Raw genomic sequence first — 13,791 nt, 5'->3', positions numbered from 1 at the left:
GGCAAGTTACCAAGGCCTGGAGAGGCATGTGAGCTGGGTCCAGTATAGTTGGATAGACAGAGATACTCTATGGTCCTTCCAGTTGGCATAGCCTATGATTCCAAAAGGTCTACTGGAATATATTCAGGAGTTGTCATTGTTATTTCTAAATTCTGAGATATGAGCTGTTTGTATATAAGCAGATCATTCCCTGAAACTTTGGGTATTTATGTGACATCTGAGACTCAAGTACCCCATATGGGAACTGTTTAAAAGTTGTAAAAGGGCTCAGACTTCAACTAGAGATATGAATGAAGCTGATCTGGATAGGACTGGGATAGACCAAAATGCAGGGTTAAAGGATGATCTCGTCCATATTTCCTTTTTTTTTTTTTTTTTTTTTTTTAATTTTGCATAGGCAGGCACCTAGAAATGAACCCAGGTCTCCAGTATGACAGGTGAGAACTCGGTCTGCTGTGCCACCATGGCCCAATATCGTATTTTAAAACTTCAACTTCCATGTGAGACCAAAGGGAGAGAGATTTATTTGGTGCAAAATTTACACTTTGGGTAACACATTACCTCATTTAACTTGATTCATCAGTTTAGGTGAATCACATAATTACATGAAACTTTGATTAGGGCATGAGATCTTGTTGGTTTGTCCAGATTAGTGTGGTGCCCTGACATATTCTAGAGTAATTTGGGCAGTGAATAAAGAAGTATTTGCAAAGTCCCCTTGGGGGGCTGGGGAGAAAAGAGGAAATATTCAACTTCCACATTTGGAAAATTTCTGATATTCTTGCAAACAGTGGGGACAACCAAATCCAGAGGCTGAGTCACGATCTTGGGGTTCACCCCTATGAAACTTACTCCAGCAAAGGATAGCCTAAGCCTACTTAAAATTATGCCTAAGAGTCACCCCCAGAGAACCTCTTTTGTTGCTCAGATGTAGCTTCTCTCTCTAAGCCAACTCAGCAGGTAAACTCACTGCCCTTCCCCCTACATGGGACAGGACTCCCAGGGGTATAAATCTCCCTGGCAACGTGGAGCAGAACTCCCTGTATTCATTGGGGCCTGGAACCGTGGAAATGAGAATGCCTTCTTGACCAAAATGGGGGAAGAGAGAAATGAGACAAAATAAAGTTTCAGTGGATGAGAGATTTCAAACAGAATCGAGAGGTTATCCTGGAGGTTTTTCTTATGCATTATATAGGTACCCCTCTCTAATTATGGTGTATTGGAGTGGCTGGAGGGAAGTATCTGAAATTGTCAAGCTGTGTTCCAGTAGCTTTGATTCTTGAAAGCGATTATATAATCTCATAACTTTTACAAATGTAACTGTGTGATTGTGAAAACCTTACGTCTGATGCTCCTTTTAACCAGGATAGGGACAGATGAGTAAAATAACAAAAAAAAAAAAATAGATAAAAAATAACTAATAACGGGGATAAAGGGTAAAATAAATTGAGTAGATTGAAATTCCAGTGGTGAATGAAAGGGAGGGGTAAGGAAGGATATGGGATGCATGAGTTTTTTCTTTTTATTTCTTTTTCGGGAATGATACAAATATTCTAAAAATGATCATGGTGATGAATACATAACTATGTGATGATATTGTGAGCCACCGATTGTACGACCATGTATGGACTGTATGTATGTGAAGATTTGTCAACAAATTTTTTTAAAAAGGCCTGGTGGAGTCTTTGTGGCGATTGTGCCACAAAGATAAGTAAGACTCTACATGTTGGTCCCGGTGATGATCCAGCCTCACTCCACCTCGCTGCTGAGTGGTGGGCCATTGTATGTTATACCAGAACTGCTCTGTCCTTCACCACATGACGGACATGGGGGTTGTTTCCAGTGTTGGCTATTGTGAATAAAGCTGCTTTGAACATTCAAACAAAAAAATGTAAAAAACCTGGGGGAATCAATGACATGTTGTAAATCAGACAAGTGAGCATTGGAAAACGGAAATTCAAACTGAGAACTAGTCTGGTGTGTTCTTTACAGATGTCTTAAGACTGTCCCAGAATCCTTTTGTTTCCACAGGGTCCTTTAAGCCAACAGCAGCAAACAAATAACTACAAAGCCAGACAGGTACCATGACACAGTAAAATGTGCCACTTATTTGCATATTCAACCACCAAAAACATATTCCTAGGAACTTTTCTTGAACTGGGTGGTCCTTTGGTCTGTGCTTCATGTTTCCAATTTTGATGAGAACAAAGAATGGAGAAAAATTTTTTTTAACCACAAGAAACAGCATAAAGCATGATGAAAAATGAAAATTGCCAGGGGCGTGCTCGAACTAGAAGCTTGTATGAGATTGCTTGTATCATCTCTTTCCTCATCCTCCTTCAGTGACCTCACTTTGTAACTTGAAATTGACCACAGTGGGAAATTAGCAAATGCTTCAAATGAGGGTGTTTTATTTTCTGGAGAGCGGGCTAGTAAACACTGGTAAGTACACTCTTACACATACTCAGGTTTAGAGAGACAACAGGACGTCATGGGGCCTATAGCAAACTGAAGCAAGCATGCTCCCTCCAAAGGGGACAGTGTGATTAAGTCCTGTGAAAATAATTGCCATGAACAAAGCCGGCTCAGCACAATTGAACTTCTAAGTCTTCCAAATAAGTAAGAAATCAGGAGTTTAAATTAATACCTCTTCCTTTTAAATGTCAGTTTAAGTTTTTCTGGTATTTTGCTTGGTTGGTTTTTGACATTTTGTTTGTTTGGTTTTTCTAAACACCTCTTAGAAGAATTGGGATTCGGGTCTCAAGTTTGCAAATCCCATTTTAAACCACGTATAATCCCAAGTGGTAGAAGCCAACACATTGTCAACTAAACATCAACAATAAAGAATCCACAATCTTTTTTTTTTTCCAGAAAAAAGTTAGCAAAAGACTCTCCCTGAAGTTTATTCCATTCAAAATAGCCATTTATTTAACTAGCAACAACAGTATTTAGGATCTATCGGGCATAGCTCCTAAGTAGGAGTGCTGTGGGATTGGAGTCTTACATTTCCCCTTCCAAATTGATTTTTTGATCAAACTCTATCCATCTTACTTTACAAAGTTCCAGCTGACTTCCAGGCTGCTGCTTTTAATACCAACCTCTTCTTGTATGGCCTCCCAATGGGCTAACCAACAACACATAAAATTTTCTGATCATATTTTAAGGAATATATTATCTAAAAATGAAAATAGATGAAAAATACAGGAAAAAAAAATACCTTGTTCTGTTGCAAATGATTCCTTTAGTTGCAAGAATGTAATGAGGTCTAAGCATATCTTGGATGATAAGTAGATATGTCCAAAAGACACAGGAGGACAATCACTTGCTCTGTGGCTGGGGTTTCAATTTACATAGATTGCCACTGTTTATAACTTTGCTTCACAGATTCCTGGTGAACCTGAAGCTTTTGCACAAAAAGTGACCCTATCCCGTGAATTTATATTCATGCCTGGATGGGTATGCTATTCTTTTCATTTCTTGGTACATTACTTTACTGAATTCTTGCTGGTTCCACAAAAGCTGCCTGGCTAGGTGTCTTGCTGTCAGATGTTCTATATACATATCTAGATCAGTAGACTTTCATTACTAAGTAGAGCTGAGGGGTTTTGGAATCATTGCATTGTAGTGCTCAGCAGGGCATGCAGAAAACATGCATGCCAATGAGTAATCAGATGCAGAAGAAGCATGCCTCTAGAATCTTTCCCAAACTTATAAAGCTTTTGCTTAGTCTAAATTGTAATTCTTTGACACCGCATTCTGTCTGCTAGTCCACAAACCCTTTGGAGCTATTTCTTTTGTTATTTGTAATTACAACAATTACAACTCACATACTATCTGTTATAGTTTGCTAGCTGCTGGAATACAATAAACCAGAAATTGAATGGCTTTTAGAAAGGGAATGGTTTTTAGAAAGGGGAATTTAATAAGTTGCTATTTTATAGTTCTAAAAATTGGGCCGAGAAAGTATTCCAATTAAAACAAGTCTATAGAAATGTCCAATCTAAGGCATCCAGGGAAACATACCTTGGTTCAAGAAGGCCAATGAAGTTCAGGGTTTCTCTTTCAAGTGAGAAGGCACATGGCGAACACAGTCAGGGGTTCTCTCTCATCTGAAAGGCATGTGGTGAATATGGCATCATCTGCTAGTTTTTGCACCTGGCTTCCTGTTTCATAAAGATCTCTGGGATGCATTTTCCTTCTTCATCTCCACAGGTCACTGGCTGGCAGACTCTGCTTCTAGTGGCTATGTTGTTCTGCGATGTTCTCCAAAATACTTCTTCTTTTATAGGATTCCAGTAAATTAATTAAGACCCAACTGGAGTGGGTGGAGACATATCTCCATGGAGATAATCTAATCAGGCTTCCACCATACAGCGCTGGATAGGGTTCAAGAGAAGTGATTGCTCCCACATGATTGGATTAGGATTAAAGCATGACTTTTCTCGGGTACATATCTTTTCAAACTATCACGCTATCTAAATAGTAGAATTTGGAATATCTTTCAACTTTGCCATGTCAAGCAACATAGTTGTCAATATGTACAGGGTGTCTGAAAGGTCAAGAGACACAGGAAAAACATATTTCCAAACAGTTTCTTGGCTACATCTTTAAAATATACTGTGCCCAATATATCTTACTTTTACTCTCAGGAACAATTTTGGGTAAAGAAACTCTAAAGCAATTGGTTTAATTCTTAATATACCATATCGGGCCCTTAAAAATCTGAGAACACATGGAAATATAAATTTTACTTTCTTTATTAACATCTGTTAAGATCTTGAGTGCAATAAGAATGTATTTCCCTGATTTAGCAAAAGGAAGATTGTATGAGTAATTATAGTTTTATGTCTCAACTAGAAGGAAAATAAAGCATCCAAATTTAAAATCCTTCAGTGTTTTTACAATTGTGCAACTCTGTACATTTCTAAAGCAGGGTGGAGGTTAATAAAAAATGGACACAAACCCAATGAGCTTGAATAATCATCCAAGAACTTACTGCCTATTTTAGTTCCCCAATAACTAAAACAAGTACCATACAATGGGCTGGCTTAACAAGAGGAATTGATTGGTTTCAGAGGCTAGAGGCTTCCTTCTTCCCAGGGTAATTCCCAGCTGGACAGCAATCTTTGGGGGGGTTCCTTGGCTTTTCTGCCACATGACCATTCAGATGAGGCACCTTCTCTTCCGATTTTGTTGACTTCCAGCTTCTAGCTGCTCCCACAGAGATAGGCTTCTCTGTGTCCAACCTCCTTTGCTTATAAGGGCTTCAGCCATATTGGATTAAGCCCCATGCTCATTCAATTTGGGCATACCTTAACTAGCAATAACGTTAAAGATGCTATTTACATATGAGTTAGCACCAACAGGACCAGAGATTGGGACTTGTATACGTCTTTGGGGAATGGACATGATTCGATCCCCAATAGGCCATGACTATGGTATACTGAGCCTGTGAGTAAACAGGAAGGAATAAAAGACAATAAACAAATGGGCTATTATTCAAATGAAATATTTTGCTATATTTGAAAGGTTATGTTATGTATAAGTGCACAATATTTGAGAAAAGTAGAGCCAACTGTGCTGGTTTGAAACTTTTCCATACCCCAGAAAAGGCATGCTCTTCTAACCCAACCTTGTGGGTTCAGACCTTACAGTGGGTAGGACTTTTTGCTTAGGTTGTTTCCATGGAGAGGTGACCACCCAATTCAAGGTGGGTCTTAATCCTTTCCTGGAGCCCTGAATGAAAGATAACCCAGAGAAGTTTAGAGAGAGAAAGAAATGCCCCTGGAGAAATAAGCAAGAATCCACAGGACCTTAGAGAGAAAATACCCAGAGACATTTTGGAGAGAGCCATTGAAACCAGAACCCAGAGAGAAAAAGTATCAACAGATCCATTGAAACCAGAACCCAGAGAGAAAAAGGATCAGCAAATATCAACATATGCCTTCCCATGTGACAGAGGAACCCTGGATGACATCGGCCTTTCTTCAGAGTCAAAGTATCTTTCTCTGGATGCCTTAATTTGGACATTGGTTTTAGAACTGCAGATTTGTAACCTAATAAATCTGCTTTGTAAAAGACAATCCGTTTTCTGTATATTGCATTCCAGCAGCTTTAGCAAACCAGAACACCAATGTTCTCTTTTTCTCCTCCCCCTACACCCCAGGAAAGTGATTACTTTAATGCATTAGGCACAATTTATAAAAAAACAGAAATCTATATTCTCTCCCTATTTTGACTAGTAAAAAGTGCAAGATTCATTACAAGGAGTGTTAACCAGACCAGATTTAGGAGGCAAAGCTGATGGTCACCTGGCCTCTAGCACTTCTTCCAGGGAACTTCTTCTGGATCTTGGCATTGAACGTCCTTTCCACCAGCATCCACTCCAGCTTCACAGCATCTGCAACAAACTCATGGATCCACTCTTGGAGATTCTCCAGGTAATCTGATTCTTATTGTGTAGCCAGTGGCTTCTCATCCAGGTAGACCTTCTCCAGGTCACTGGCCCAGGTTGCCCTGGAAGGAAAGTACTGGCCTGAGGTTGGAACTATCTTTGAGAAGCTCTCCTAGGAACTCAGATGAGATCATGAGGAAGTAGCAGCCACTAGTGCCTTGATCTCTCCTGCATGGTGGAAAGGGGCACCCATCACAATGGTCTTCTAGCTGACCTTCTTGTAGTTGTAGATTGTGGAGATGCTCCTTCACCCCAGGAGCCTTCAGGGGCTCATACATCATGTCTATGTTCCCCACATGCCAGTCCATGTTGTGCCCCAGGAAGGGGGAGTTGAGTGCATGCCTGCCTCAGCACAGGCCACAGCCTGGCAAAGGAGAAGAGCAGTGTCAGGGTGCAGTGGATGCTGAAGCTGCTCCGTGAGTTCCTTCCCAGCCTGAATCCCTTCCCACATCAATGACAGCTTTATAAGGATCTGGTCCTTGCTTAATCCAATGTCTTTGCAGAGTTTGCTGAGGTGTCTGGCCAGAACTGTCTTATCCTTGCCAAGAGAAAGCTGGCATCCACTTTGGTGGCATACAACCAGGGATTTTCTTTAGCATTTATGCTCTAAACAACACAAAAAGCTTAGCCTGTTCCCGTTGTGATGTGCCCAGCTTCTTCCCACAGGCCATGGCCTCCTGCACCAGGTCCTGGTGAGCAAGCACCTGGTGGGCAAGCAAATATGTAACCCATTGCAGTATTAAGCAGAAAATATTTTCCCATTTTGCATAACTATTTGTATGATGGAAATCAATATTACTTTGGCAAGTTCACTGAGAGAAAATGTCCTATTATAAACTTTATTATCCTGAATAGGATGCATTAATTATCAACTCTCTCTATTCTTTTTTTACTAGGACTATTTCATTTTTTCCTCAGATTCCATGTACTCTGCAAAAAAGTAGGAAACATTCCCATTGCATTGACTAAATCAGTATCTTAGACATTAAAGTTTGTGTAGACCTTTGCATTTTATGATAACCTTCCAGTGAAAGATTATGTACATGATCTAGCAACATCAGGATACGCAATCTAGGGTAAAAAAAAAAAAAGTGTTTTTGCTGCTATGTCAGAGGTCAAACATCCTGGGGACCACAATATCTGAACTCCCTTTGTCATTATAAAGAGAATGCTACTCTGTTATAGTCTTCTTAAAATGTACAGATTTCATTAGCACACATTTTCTTTCTTGAAATACTAGAAAGTAACTAAAAATAAAACAGTTCTACAAATCAACCCTGGGTATGTTCAGTCAACTGTATAAATAGTGGGTAGTATGAGTGACATGTTCATGTACTATTAGGCAATTCAAAAAATCTCCACCTTCTAGAATATACTGTCGATATCCCAAAAAGATTGGAAGTCAGAGGAAACAAGTACACAAATGACCAAAGAAATAAGTCAATATTTATTGATGAACTGCTATAATAATCAGTAGGTATAAATGTTTCTAAAAACTTCTGGACATAAAAAGCTGGGTTTTCTCCTGGGTATAAGAGCTGGGTTAATTAATGCTGAAGAGATTTATTACAGGTTACTTGCATGTCTTATCTCTCAGGTCCTTACTGTTGGGCTCCAGGAGGCTCTGTGAGCTTAAGAAGAATTGCATGCTCCAGAAAGCAGGAAGAAGTTGACAAAGGTTTTGTTGAGAACCTTCAGGACAGAGTTTAGAAGAATCTATTTATAACCCTGATGGATTCATATATCAAAATGAAGCAAACTGGTGTTTGGGGGGGGTAGGGACCAGGACAGCACAGTGCCACTAAAGCTATTGGCAGCAGCTCTCCCTTCTGCCTGCTCTGTAGCATAAAATACCAATTTTTGCCTATTTCTGCAGGGATTGCCCAAATTCAGACTCTCTGGCTGTATTTCTAATAGATCAATATTTGCTATAAAAATTATTAGTACCCAACATGTTAAGTTCCTTTTAATAAATTAACACTTGGGCAGACTATCCATCTGTTGGTCTAAGTAGCTACCCATTTCCATTTTCCAAGCCTTGGCCATTTACTATACACACACGCACACATGCACACACACACACACACACACAAAGGACCAACATGACTGTGATAATGCTAATGATATTTAAATTATCAGTGAAACCCATCTCCTTATTAATAATTCTGACCATCTTACAGCTAAATTCCTATCCATAGACCCACATTCCACAAACCAGTCTACATGCATTATTGGAAAGGTCCTGTCACATCTAGCTCTTGGACTTGGCTGGCCTCTGTCAGATTCAGGCATGAGAGCACTGCAGAAGTGACGCGCATTTCAAATCCATTCAACTCCAGAAAATCTCACTCCCTGTGCATGTGAGTATATGTGTGTATGCTTTCTTAATGTGATTTTTCAAACTCAACCCCTCAAAGTGAATTACATAGAATAAAAATAGCAAACACTACTCCAAATCCATTTCTTGCATTCTCCAAATCCAATTCCTGTCACATTTCTTGGGACTTCAGCCTCTGTCCCTTGGAGGTTTGGAGACACTTAGCATTTGAAGACAGCACAATCTAACCTCCTGATATATCTGTGCTTCAGGACAGCCAGCTGTCACCAGGCTGTAGTTCTCAACTCCTAGTTCTTAAATTTGCTCTTTTATTCCATGTACATTCCTTTCCTTTCTTCTCTATTACAGTTATCTTTACTACATTCTAATCCCTTCCAAAGGAAATGGCTTATATTAGACTTTGACTTCTCACCCTTTTGATCCACTAACTGATTTTTTCACTATCCTGTCTCCTCTCAGCCTGTTCATAAAACCAGGACCTTTCTCTCCCCATTCAGCCCATTTCTCACACTCATATTACCACTTGTTTGTTCCTTGCTTTTCATCTTTCTTTACAGGTGAGATTATGTACTTCTATTATCCTTAAAACCTTTGTTCTCTTTTTGTATTTCTAGAGGAAATGTCGCCTCTAATCTTGTTTCCAGCTCTTCCCATATGTCATATTTTCTTTCATGATTAATTTATGTTAATGCTGGCATTTATTACAATGGCCTCTACCCAAATCACAAGTGGGTTTGTATAATATAAAGCTAATCAATTAATGACAAATTGCTCTTAAAAATGTTTTCCAGTCTCTGCAACTCATTTGCAGTTATAGAGATTTATTTAGTAAAGGAAAAGGAAAATAAAGTTTCATCACCTGATTCTTCCTAAATATAATAATGAAATACAGATTTCTCATCACCCAAAAACATATCAAGGGGCAATTACTGTATGTCTCATTTCTTTAAATAAAGAAAATGATTCTTTGAAGTAAAATAGTATGACTTTTTTAGAATATAGATCACAGAACTAGGGAAATTCTCCCCTGCCCCATCCCACCAAAGAAAATTAGACTGAAAATCATACAGTATATGCTGTGCCAGAGATGAAGCATCCTGGATGGACTGAAGTTATTTTCATCATACTCTGAATCGGTAGGCTTGCAAGAAATATGCCATTAAAATCTCAATTTGTAGAGTCCTCAGAGAAGTTATGTTAATGAGTGCATCATTTGCAAGTTATGTAAATACCTCATTAAAAACTGCAAAGGATTAAACAATTATTTGTCATATTTTCATAATGAATGAAATACTGTAGATTCTCATAATTCATTCTGTGCAGATACACAGCTCTCTAGTTACGTATTTGCAATAACATGCATCTATGTCATCACGCCAGGCTATCTAGCCTATTTTACCATAGTCCTGATCTCATTTCACCAACGTTATTCAAATTTAATACGTAGGATCTTTACATAAAGGAAACTGACATTCAAAGAATTTTTTAATCTTTTTTTTTTTGTAGGGGTTTATATACCACTGAGAAGTAGCTATAACGGGCACAAACTCTTCCCAGAGAAGGATATGGGTACCTGTGTATACACCCCCCAAAAAAACAGAATTTTAAGTGTCCTTTCAAGGACTTTCCAGACCTCCTAATAATTCAGGACCCAAGATAGAACCTTAGGACCACAGTATGGCCTTAATAACACAAGGACTATTTTATTAAAATTTCTCAGCACTCATGCATACTATACATGAAATAATCCTTTGAAAATTATCAATGTCAATTTAAAAATCTTAGAAATACCCAGAAACTATATTGTTTTTCTTTTTTAGAAATAGAAAAAAATAATTTTTAAAAAATATCCACACTTTGGCTATCTGATACAGTCACCACTATCCAAATGGTGTTATTAAGCACTTAAAATGTGGTTTAAATTAGAATGTGCATGATACTTAGTGTACTGGTTTGAAGCTTGTATATACCCCAGAAAAGCCTAGGTTCTTTATTTTTTTGTATGCTGCATGGTGGGGGTCACATTTCATTCTTTTTCCATGTGATTATCCAGTACTTGCAGCACCATTTGTTGGATATATTTTTTTTGGTGGGGGGAGGGGGAGTGAGGGGGGATGGTGAGTGCACGGGCTAGGAATTGAACGCGGGTCTCCTGCATAGCAGGCAAGAATTCTACCACTGAACTACCCTTGTACCACCATCCCCTATGTTTTTTCAGTCCATCCCTGTGGGTAGAGACCTGTTGTAGGTGGGACCTTTTGTTTAGGTTGCTTCCATGGAGATGTGAAAGACCCAATTCAATTTTCATCTTAATCATTTACTGCAATATTTTGTGAGAGGATAAAAGACAGTAAAAGCCCAGAGAAGCTAAGAGATGAAATCCAGAGAAAAGCCTCCAGAGGAGAGAGATAGCCATGGAAACCAACCCAGAAGAGAAGAACCAGCAGATATCACCATGTATCTTCCCATGTGACAGGGGAACCCCAGACGCCAGCAGCCTTTCCTCCAAGCAGATATCTTCCTCTTGATGTCTTAATCTGAACATTTCTGTGGCCTTGGAACTGTAAATTTGTAACCTATTACATTCCAGTTGAAAAAGCCAAACCATTTCTGATATACTGCATTCCGGCAACTTGAGCAAACCAAAACAGTTGACAAGATTTTAAAACTCAGTACCAAAAAAAAAAAACAAATTAATATTTCATTAATGATTTTTCCTTGATTACATGTTGAAATGATAAAATTTGGAAAATATTGAGTAAAATAAATTATATGACTAAGATTAATTTCACCTGTTTCTTTTCACATTTTTCATGTAGTTACTAGAAAATTTTAAATTACATGCATGGCTTGTATTAGATTACTATTAGACAACACTGGTCTAAACAATGTAAATCAGTGGTTATTCTTTACGTATCAAAGCCCACTCTAGGATTTGATTGTCATAATATTCCACCAACAGAAAATAATTACCTGACTTATAGTGAATTTCTAATCTATGAACCTGAAAAACTGCTACTGCTCACTGCCTCCCCCCTCTGAGACAACTGCTAATGCTGCCCCTTCTACCTTCCTTAGTCTCTGCCACATTCACTTCTTCTTTTACTGCCAGCTGCCAGCTATGGTCCTTCCCTATCGGTCACAGCCACCTCTGCCCAGAACTAGAACACTGAGATGTCCTCTCTTCTCTCCTGCCATGTTTTATGGAACACTGGCCCCAGAAAAGCTGATAATTCTGGTGACCATCCCAGAATCTGATGCTCCTTTTAAACTTGAAAAAGTTCAAAACCAGGTATGAGACAAGACCTTTAAACAAAAGAAATCCATTAAAGGAAGAAATGAAATCAAATACTGAATTGTGGGGGGGAGGGACCATAATTACAGCTCATGAAGACTTCTTTAAAAAAATAAAAAAGAAAGCATAAATTATGCCTATCAAGTTTCCCCTCTTAAATTTCATTGATAGGACCACAGAGTTAAGACGATTATGTCTAATGCTATTCCAAAGCAATTAACTGAAATGTAACAGGGCAGATCTTCCCACGTCTTAAATCTCCATCCTTTCTGGAAAATCCATACATTGTAATATTTTCTGATTGCCATTCACTTTCCAGCTTAACCCTGGCCTTTGCCCATAATTATTAAAAGACCTAGATAATGGCAATAATTCAATTTGTTCCTGTTTATGTAGTAGGACAATATCACTGCAGCATTTCACACAATATTTCCTAGTCACTATTCTCATTTTGAACAAGAATCTGCATAGAATCTATATCTCGGTACACAGGAATTTAATACTAGTTGTCAAAAAGAAAGATATTAAATAAAAATAATTGCAATAAAAGCAATAACCACAAAAAACTATAGGCAGTACAAGAAAAACAAGTAAAAAGATGACAGGAAAAATAAGAGTACATGATAAATTATTTTGGTTTGGGGAATCTACAAATGTGAAATATTTATATCAACCATAACAATATCCCATACATACTAGAAAATTACTGTTGAGCCAAAAAATGTGAGAGTCCTGCATCACTTAAATGTACTATTCACATGTAGATTACTTAGTTCCTGTATTTTTCTATATGAGAATATACCTAAAAGCATATTTAATATTTTATATGCAAATTAAATATTGAAGGAGTGGTTTGAAATGAATGTTGAACAAACCGTTCTGTAGCCATATTCTATAAATGTGATTTTTTTTCTTATTTACCTGATACCTGGACACATAAGCACTCAATTACTTGCTGAATGAATGAATGACGAATAAATCAAATCTGGAATTTTCTCCCATCAATTTTTATTGGAAACTATTAATAAAATCACTGTACAAGACAAAATATACATTCTTATTGGTTTCTTCCCCCCAAGATAACATGGTACAGAAATTTTCCAAGACATATCCTTGTCTATGACTTGTAAAGACAGGTGGAGGATAGGATGGTAGAAGACTCGTCAAACCAATTTAATAACATCCAACCTCAAAAGCAATATTTAGTTCAGCAGATATTCAGGTTTAGATCTGTTGTCTCATATTTTTAATGATTTTGGAGGAAGGCAATGTAGGCATATGACACTTCCTAGGTATACTGTAAACAGCAGTGAGGACACAAAAAGAAGAACAGAATAACTATCAGTAGGAAAGAGATACATAATGCAACTTCAACTGGATTGTGGTCAGGAAAAGAAATTCAATCCAAAGTGATGGAAATAGCAAATACATCATACCCACACAATCATAATAGGAATCATAAAATTAGAAATATGCATAAGTATTGTCAAGCAATAATCTTTTTCTAAAAGTGGGGATAGCATATAAAATACTCTCCACAATTTTATTTAGTCCACTGTGAAAGTACAAAATTAAGACTAGCTCTGCATATATTTTATAAATAAGAGAGTTTATGTATCCATAATTCACTAGAACAAACTTCTTTCCAAAAGTTAGCTGATAAAATATGTGACAATTGTCTCCAAGCTTGTTTATTCACTGCAT

General features: G+C 37.9%; 1 pseudogene; it reads right to left on the bottom strand.

Annotated features, from left to right (window-relative positions):
* Positions 1-6,263: 6,263 nt before the first annotated feature.
* On the bottom strand, positions 6,264-8,683 carry LOC143690703 (transaldolase pseudogene; annotated as a pseudogene).
* Positions 8,684-13,791: the final 5,108 nt, after the last annotated feature.

Source organism: Tamandua tetradactyla, chromosome 7, assembly GCF_023851605.1.
Source record: "Tamandua tetradactyla isolate mTamTet1 chromosome 7, mTamTet1.pri, whole genome shotgun sequence".
NCBI classification, from domain to species: Eukaryota; Metazoa; Chordata; class Mammalia; order Pilosa; family Myrmecophagidae; genus Tamandua; species Tamandua tetradactyla.
This window is presented reverse-complemented; position numbering and strand designations above follow the sequence as displayed.